The following is a 7,504-nucleotide window of genomic DNA, read 5'->3' on the forward strand; positions in this document are numbered from 1 at the left end:
TGATCCTTGACGTTCATTCGAGAACCAAAGGCTCAGTCTGTTACACTCGGTTTTAATTACACCTCTGTATATGCAAATGAAGTACATTTATTATGCACTCTTAGAAAAAAAGGGTTCCAAAAGGGTTATTCGGGTGTCCCCATACGAAGAACCCTTTTTGGTTCCAGGTAGGAGCCTTTTGAGTTGTGGAAAGGATTCTATATGGAGCCCAAAAAGGTTCTTCAAAGGGTTCTCCTACGGGGACAACCCTTTTAGGTTCTAAATAGCACCTTTTTTTCTATGAGTACTGTACTCTATGATATCTGCAATCCCAAATCAATCTCTAAAGCTCACAACAATGGTACCAGCAGACTGCAGCTTTATCACTGAGTAGGTGTCAGTATCTCCACAGAGGTTCCAACACAAACAAAGAATCCAGGATAGAAGGACTTAGTGACTGTGGTCTGGACTCTGTGGAGGAGGGTCATTGTGTCAGAGATGCTGTAGAAGGACAGTGTTCCTGCCACGTGGTCCAGGTACAACCCTATTCTGGAGGAGCAGGGGACAGGGATATCAGTCCTGTTATTACTGTGGATGAAACAGCGGCTGAATGAAGAGCTGTATAACCTCCAGGATCGATCATTACCTCCCAAAGCACACACTCATTACTATCTTCTTTTGTGCTGATCCGTTTATATACGAGACAGCGACACGAACCCCTTCCCCGCTCCACTCTACCTTCCAGTTGCAAGTTCCAGAGAGACAGTCTCTAAACAGCACCTGTTGGTAGGAGGGATATCCGTCTGGATGGTTCGGACAGGACTGGGCCTAATCTCTCCTGGCAACATTACTGTTCTCCATCGAACAGACACAGGCTAGTGTGTGCTGTATTGGGATCCAATGTCAGCTGGCAAGAGTCTAAGAAGATGAAAAATAAAGTGAGTGACAATGTTTGTGTACGTGTATTCATTCATATGCGTGTGTACGCACATGTATGCACGCCTGTTTATGTTTGTGTGTGTGTGCATGCATGTCTCCGCTTGTATGTATGCTTTTATGTGTGTGTGTGTGTGTGTGTGTCATGCACTTCTGTTTGTTTGTTTGATAATGTTTTTTGTTATATTTATTCCAAATACTCCAAACCGATCTGTTTGTGTTTGCCTGTTTACTCACATTTTGTTTTAACTCCTCTCTGGTCTTGGGCTCAGCAAGGTGTTCAATCTAAAATGTAGTCACTATGAAGAAGGACAGACTCAGTTCACAAGGCAACCTACTCCATTTCATAAACAGACTCATTTTCCCAACACTTTTTGAACATCTCTTTAAAAGTGACGCGAGCCTACCAGACGGACTAAATGAGTTTTATGCTCGCTTCAAGGTAAGCAACACTGAAGTATCCATGAAAGTACCAGCTGTTCAGGACGACTGTGATATCACTCTCCCCGTAGCAGATGTGAGCAAGACCTTTAAAACAGGTCAACACTCAAGGCTGCGGGGCCAGACGGATAACCAGGATGTGTACTCACAGCATGCTTGGACCAGCTGGCAAGTGTCTTCACTGACATTTCCAACTTCTCCCTGACTGAGTCTGTAATACCTACATGTTTCAAGCAGCGCACCATAGTCCATGTGCCCAGGAAAGGGAAGTTAACCTGCCTAAATGTCTACCGCTCTGTAGCACTCATGACGGTAGCCATGAAGTGCTTTGAAAGGCTGGTCATGGCTCACATCAACACCATCATCACGGAAACCCTAGACTCACTCCCATACCGCCCCTACAGATCCACAGATGCTGCAATCTCAATCGCACTTCACACTGCCATTTCCCACCTAGACAAAAGGAACGCCTATGTGAGAATGCTGTTCACGGACTACAGCTTAGCGTTCAACACGATAGTGTCTTCAAAGCTCATTACTAAGCTAAGGACCCTGGGAGTAAACAGCTCCCTCTGCAACTGGATCCTGGACTTCGTGATGGACTGCCCCTAGGTGGTGAGGGAAGGCAAAAACACATCTGCCACGCTGATCCTCAACACGAGGGCCCCTCAGGGGTGCGTGCTTAGACCTCTCCTGTACTCCCTGTTCACCCACGACTGTGTGGCCAAGCACGATTCCAACACCCTAATTAAGTTTGCAGATGACACAACAGTGGTAGGCCTGATCACCGACAACATTGAGACAGCCTATAGGGAGGAGGTCAGAGACCTGGCAGTATGCTGCCAGGACAACAACCTCTATCTCAATGTGAGCAAGACAAAGGAGAGAATTGTGGACTACAGGAAAAAGAGGACTGAGTTTCTTGGTGTCCACATCACCAACAAAATAACATGGACCAAGCCCACCAAGACAGTAGTAAAGAGGGCATGACAAAACCTATTCCCCTTCAGGACACTGAAAGGATTTGCCATGGGTCCTCAGCTCCTCTAAAGATTCTACAGCTGCACCATCGAGAGCATCCTAACAGGTTGCATCACTGCCTAGTATGGCAAATGCTCGGCATCCGACCACAAGGCGCTACAGAGGGTAGTGCGTATGGCCGAGTACATCATTGGGGCCAAGCTTCCTGCCATCCAGGACCTATATACTAAGCAGAGGAAGGCCCAAAAATTGGTCAGACTCCAGTCACCCAAGTCATATACTTTACACTCTGCTACCGCATGGCAAGTGGTACCGGAGCACCAAGTCTAGGTCCAAGTCTAGGGCAATACATTGCAATGTCCGTACTGTGAGATGCCTAAGACAGCGCTACAGGGAGACAGGACGGACGGCTGATCGTCCTCACAGTGGCATACAATGTGTAACAACACCTGTATAGGATCGGTACATCCAAACATCACAGCTGCGGGACAGGTACAGGATGGCAACAAACAACTGCACGAGTTACACCAGGAACGCACAATCCCTCCATCAGTGCTCAGACTGTCCGCAATAGGCTAAGAGAGGCTGTATTGAGGGCTCCTGCAGGTGCCTTGGTGGAAAAGTGGGGTAACATCCCACAGTAAGAACTGGCAAATCTGGTGCATTCCATGAGAAGATGCATTGCAGTACTTAATGCAGCTGGTGGCTACACCAGATACTGAGTGTTACTTTTGATTTTAACCCACCCTTTGTTCAGGGACACATTATTCCATTTCTGTTAGTCACACGTCTGTGGAACTTGTTCAGTTTATGTCTGTTGTTGAATCTTGTTATGTTCATATAAATATTTACACATGTTAAGTTTGCTGAAAATAAGTTGACAGTGAGAGGAGTGAGTGAGAGTGTTTATATAGCCTCGTTATTGTTTTATTTTACTTTAGTTTGTTTAGTAAATATTTTTTCACTATTTTCTTAGAACTGCATTGTTGGTTAAGGGCTTGTAAGTAAGCATTTATGGTACACCTGTTGTATTCGGGCATGTGACAAATAAAATTTGATTTGATTGGTTGTGTGTACATTGACATTTCTAAGCATTGACAGATTTTTCTTTCTATTTCAGTTATATCCCCTTGGACTAAAATTCTTCCTCATATTACAGTTGAAGTCAGAAGTTTACATACACTTAGGTTGGAGTCATTCAAACTTGTTTTTCAACCACTCCACACATTTCTTGTTAACAAACTATAGTTTTGGCAAGCCGATTAGGACATCTACTTTGTGCACCAAACAAGTATTTTTTACAACAATTGTTTACAGACAGATTATTTCACTGTATCACAATTCCAGTGGGTCAGAAGTTTACATGCACTAAGTTGACTGTACCTTCAAACAGCTTGGAAAATTCTAGAAAATTAAGTCATGGCTTCAGAAGCTTCAAATTAATTGACATAATTTGAGTCAATTGGAGGTGTACCTGTGGATGTATTTCAAGGCCTACCTTCAAACTCAGTGCCTCTTTGCTTGACATCATGGGAAAATCTAAAGAAATCAGCCAAGACATCAGAAAAACATTTGTAGACCTCCACAAGTCTGGTTCATCCTTGGGAGCAATTTCCAAATGCATGAAGGTACCACGTTCATCTGTACAAACAATAGTACGCAAGTATTAACACAATGGGACCACGCTGCCGTCATACCGCTCAGGAAGGAGACGCGTTCTGTCTCCTAGAGATTAACGTACTTTGGTTAAAAAAGTGCCAAGCAATCCTAGAACAACAGCAAAGGACCTTGTGAAGATGGGGAGGCAGCACGGGGGTGGCAGCATCATGTTGTGGGGGTGCTTTGCTGCAGGAGGGACTGGTGCACTTCACAAAATAGATGGCATCATGAGGATGGAAAATGATGTGGTTATATTGAAGCAATCTCAAGACATCAGTCAGGAAGTTAAAGCTTGGTTGCAAATGGGTTTTCCAAATGGACAATGACCCCAAGCATACTTCCAATGTTGTGGCAAAATGGCTTAAGGACAACAAAGTCAAGGTATTGGAGAAGCCATCACAAAGCCCTGACCCCAATCCTGTAGAACATTTGTGGGAAGAACTGAAAAAGCGTGTGCAAGCAAGGAGACCAACAAACCTGACTCAGTTACACCAGCTCTGTCAGGAGGAATGGGCCAAAATTCACCCAACTTATTGTGGGAAGCTTGTGGAAGGCTACCCAAAACATTTGCCCAAGGTAAACAATTTAAAGGCAATGCTACCAAATACTAGTTGAGTGTATGTAAACTTCTGACCCACTGGGAATGTGATGAAAGAAATAAAAGCTGCAATAAATCATTATCTCTACTATTATTCTGACATTTTACATTCTTAAAATAAAGTGGTGATCCTAACTGACCTAAGACAGGGAATTTTTACTAGGATTAAATGTCAGGAATTGTGAAATAACTGTGTTTAAATGTATTTGGCTGAGGTGTATTTAAACATCCAACTGTGGAGTTCCCATCCTTACCTGTTTCTGTCCTTTCTGCTGTAGCTGTATCTGTCTCATGGCTTTTATGTTCATCCATTAAAAACCTCCAGTAGTTGTGTGGAGGCTTTGACTAGCTTGTGCTTCTTTAATGGAGCTACTTCATTGTAAGGCTGGAGGTGAGTCTCACATTAAGAGACCAGGCAGGACATCACAGCTTTTAGTTTTCTCCCAGCTCTCCAAATCTCCAGGTCCAGCAAAGGACTGAGAAGGGGGAGCAGCTTGGACTCCTGTCTTCTTCTGTTTCTGGTGACCTCAGAAAACGTTGTTTCTCTCTTTAGAACAGGCCTTGGGATAAAGGTCTGCACTGGGGGCTTCCTGATCCAACCAGCCCTTAACACAGCCAATACAGTAGCTGTGTCCACAGGGAGTAGTCACTGGATCCTTCAGTAGACCCAGACAACTCGGACAACTTATTGAGTCCATGGCCTCTGCCATTTTGATGCACACACTAACAAACATAGCAAGAGAACCAGAGATAGGTTTAGTTTTCTGAGGAGTAGGAGGCAGTGGCTTGTATTCTGTTGTCGGTGGCTTCCTGGTTCTGTGTGAACTCAAGATGTCAGCAGAGGGCAAGGCCAGCAGAGGGCATGATTGGTCTGTCACAACCAGAGAATAATTGTATCCTTACAATTGTGCGTCAGTGTAACAACAAGAGGCACTGTAGAGTAAGGTAATACAGGAGACACATTTCTATGAAAAATCTGTATTCTTTATAAGGTCATGTACAACGATACAGACATCATATCGACATGTTCTTTATGAATACCAATTTACATTATTGCAATGGATGGAAAATTAAGCTACCCATGAAGTCCACTGGATGACACTTAAATACAACTAAAATGACGTAATATTGCAATATTTCAGCACAAGCAGTTAGAACAAAGGACACAAAACTGAGGGTTAGCAGGGGCTTAAAACTACAGCGGTGATATATCTTCAATAGTCCCCTTCTGTGAAAACACTTACCAGCTTCCTCAGGAATTAATGAAGTCCTCATACTACACATTATCAGGCTAAAGCATCAGGACATAATTCCCACTTGTTAAAGAGGAGCTCCTGTACTTCAGACTGCCATAAACAGTGTGCTTGGTGGCATCTGGAGATTGTTCAAAAGAGTGAAACGTTTCAGAACTTTGCAGATCGAAATGCACCGTATAGAGTGGGCATGATTTCTTATTCTCTATGACAAAGAGGACTGCCTATCTATGTGCCTTACAGTACCAGCCAAAGGTTTGGACTCACCTACTCATTCAAGGGTTTTTCTTTATTTTTACTATTTTCTACATTGTAGAATAATAGTGAAGACATCAAACTATGAAATAACACAAATGGAATCATGTAGTAGCCAAATATGTGTTAAATCAAAATATATTTGAGATTTTTCAAAGTAGCTACAGTACCTTTTGCCTTGATGACAGCCTGACACACTCTTGGAATGATCTAAAACACCTTCATGAGGTAGTCACCTGGAATGCATTTCAATTAACAGGTGTACCTTGTTAAAAGTTCATTTGTGGAATTTCTTTCCTTCTTAATGCATTTAAGCCAATCAATTGTATGACATGGTAGTGGTGGTATACAGAAGATAGACATATTTGATAAAAGACCAGGTCCATATTATGGCAAGAACAGCTCAAATAAGCAAAGAGAAACAACAGTCCATCATTACTTTAAGACATGATGGTCAGTCAATACGGAACATTTCAAGAACTTTAAAAGTTTATTGAAGTGCAGTCGTAAAAACCATCAAGCGGTCCTCTCAAGAGGTCCGACACAGGAAAGGAAGACCCAGAGTAACCTCTGCTACAGAGGAAAAGTTCATTAGAGTTACCAGCCTCAGAAATTGCAGCCCAAATAAATGCTTCACAGAGTTCAAGTAACAGACACATCTCAACATCAACTGTTCAGAGGAGACTGCGTGAATCAGTCCTTCGTGGTAGAATTGCTGCAAAGAAACCACTACTAAAGGACACCAATAATAAGAAGAGACTTGCTTGGGCCAAGAAACATGAGCAATGGACATTATTAGACCAGTGGAAATCTGTCCTTTGGTCTGATGAATCCAAATTTGAGATTTGTGGTTCCAACCGCCGTGTCTTTGTAAGACGCAGAGTAGGTGAACGGATGATCTCTGCATGTGTGGTTCCCACCGTGAAGCATTGAGGAGGAGGTGTGATGGTGCTTTGCTGGTGACACTGTCTGTGATTTATTTAGAATTCAAGGCACACTTAACCAGCATGGCTACCACAGCCTTCTGCAGCGATACGCCATCCCATCTGGTTTGAGCTTAGTGGAACTATCATTTGTTTGTCAACAGAGCTGTGTGCGAGCTATTTGACCAAGATGGAGAGTGATGGAGTGCTGCATCAGATGACTTGGCCTCCACAATCACCTGAACTCAACCCAATTGAGAAGGTTTGGGATGTGTTGGACCGCAGAGTGAAGGAAAAGCAGCCAACAAGTGCTCTGCATTTGTGGGAACTCTCAACCAGGTGAAGCTGGCTGAGAGAATGTCAAGAGTTTGCAAAGCTGTCATCAAGGCAAAGGCAGGCTACTTTGAAGTAGCCAATTTGTTTAACACCTTTTTGGTTGCTACATGAATCCATATGTTATTTCATAGTTTTGATGTCTG

This window comes from Oncorhynchus masou, chromosome 18, assembly GCF_036934945.1.
Source record: "Oncorhynchus masou masou isolate Uvic2021 chromosome 18, UVic_Omas_1.1, whole genome shotgun sequence".
NCBI classification, from domain to species: Eukaryota; Metazoa; Chordata; class Actinopteri; order Salmoniformes; family Salmonidae; genus Oncorhynchus; species Oncorhynchus masou.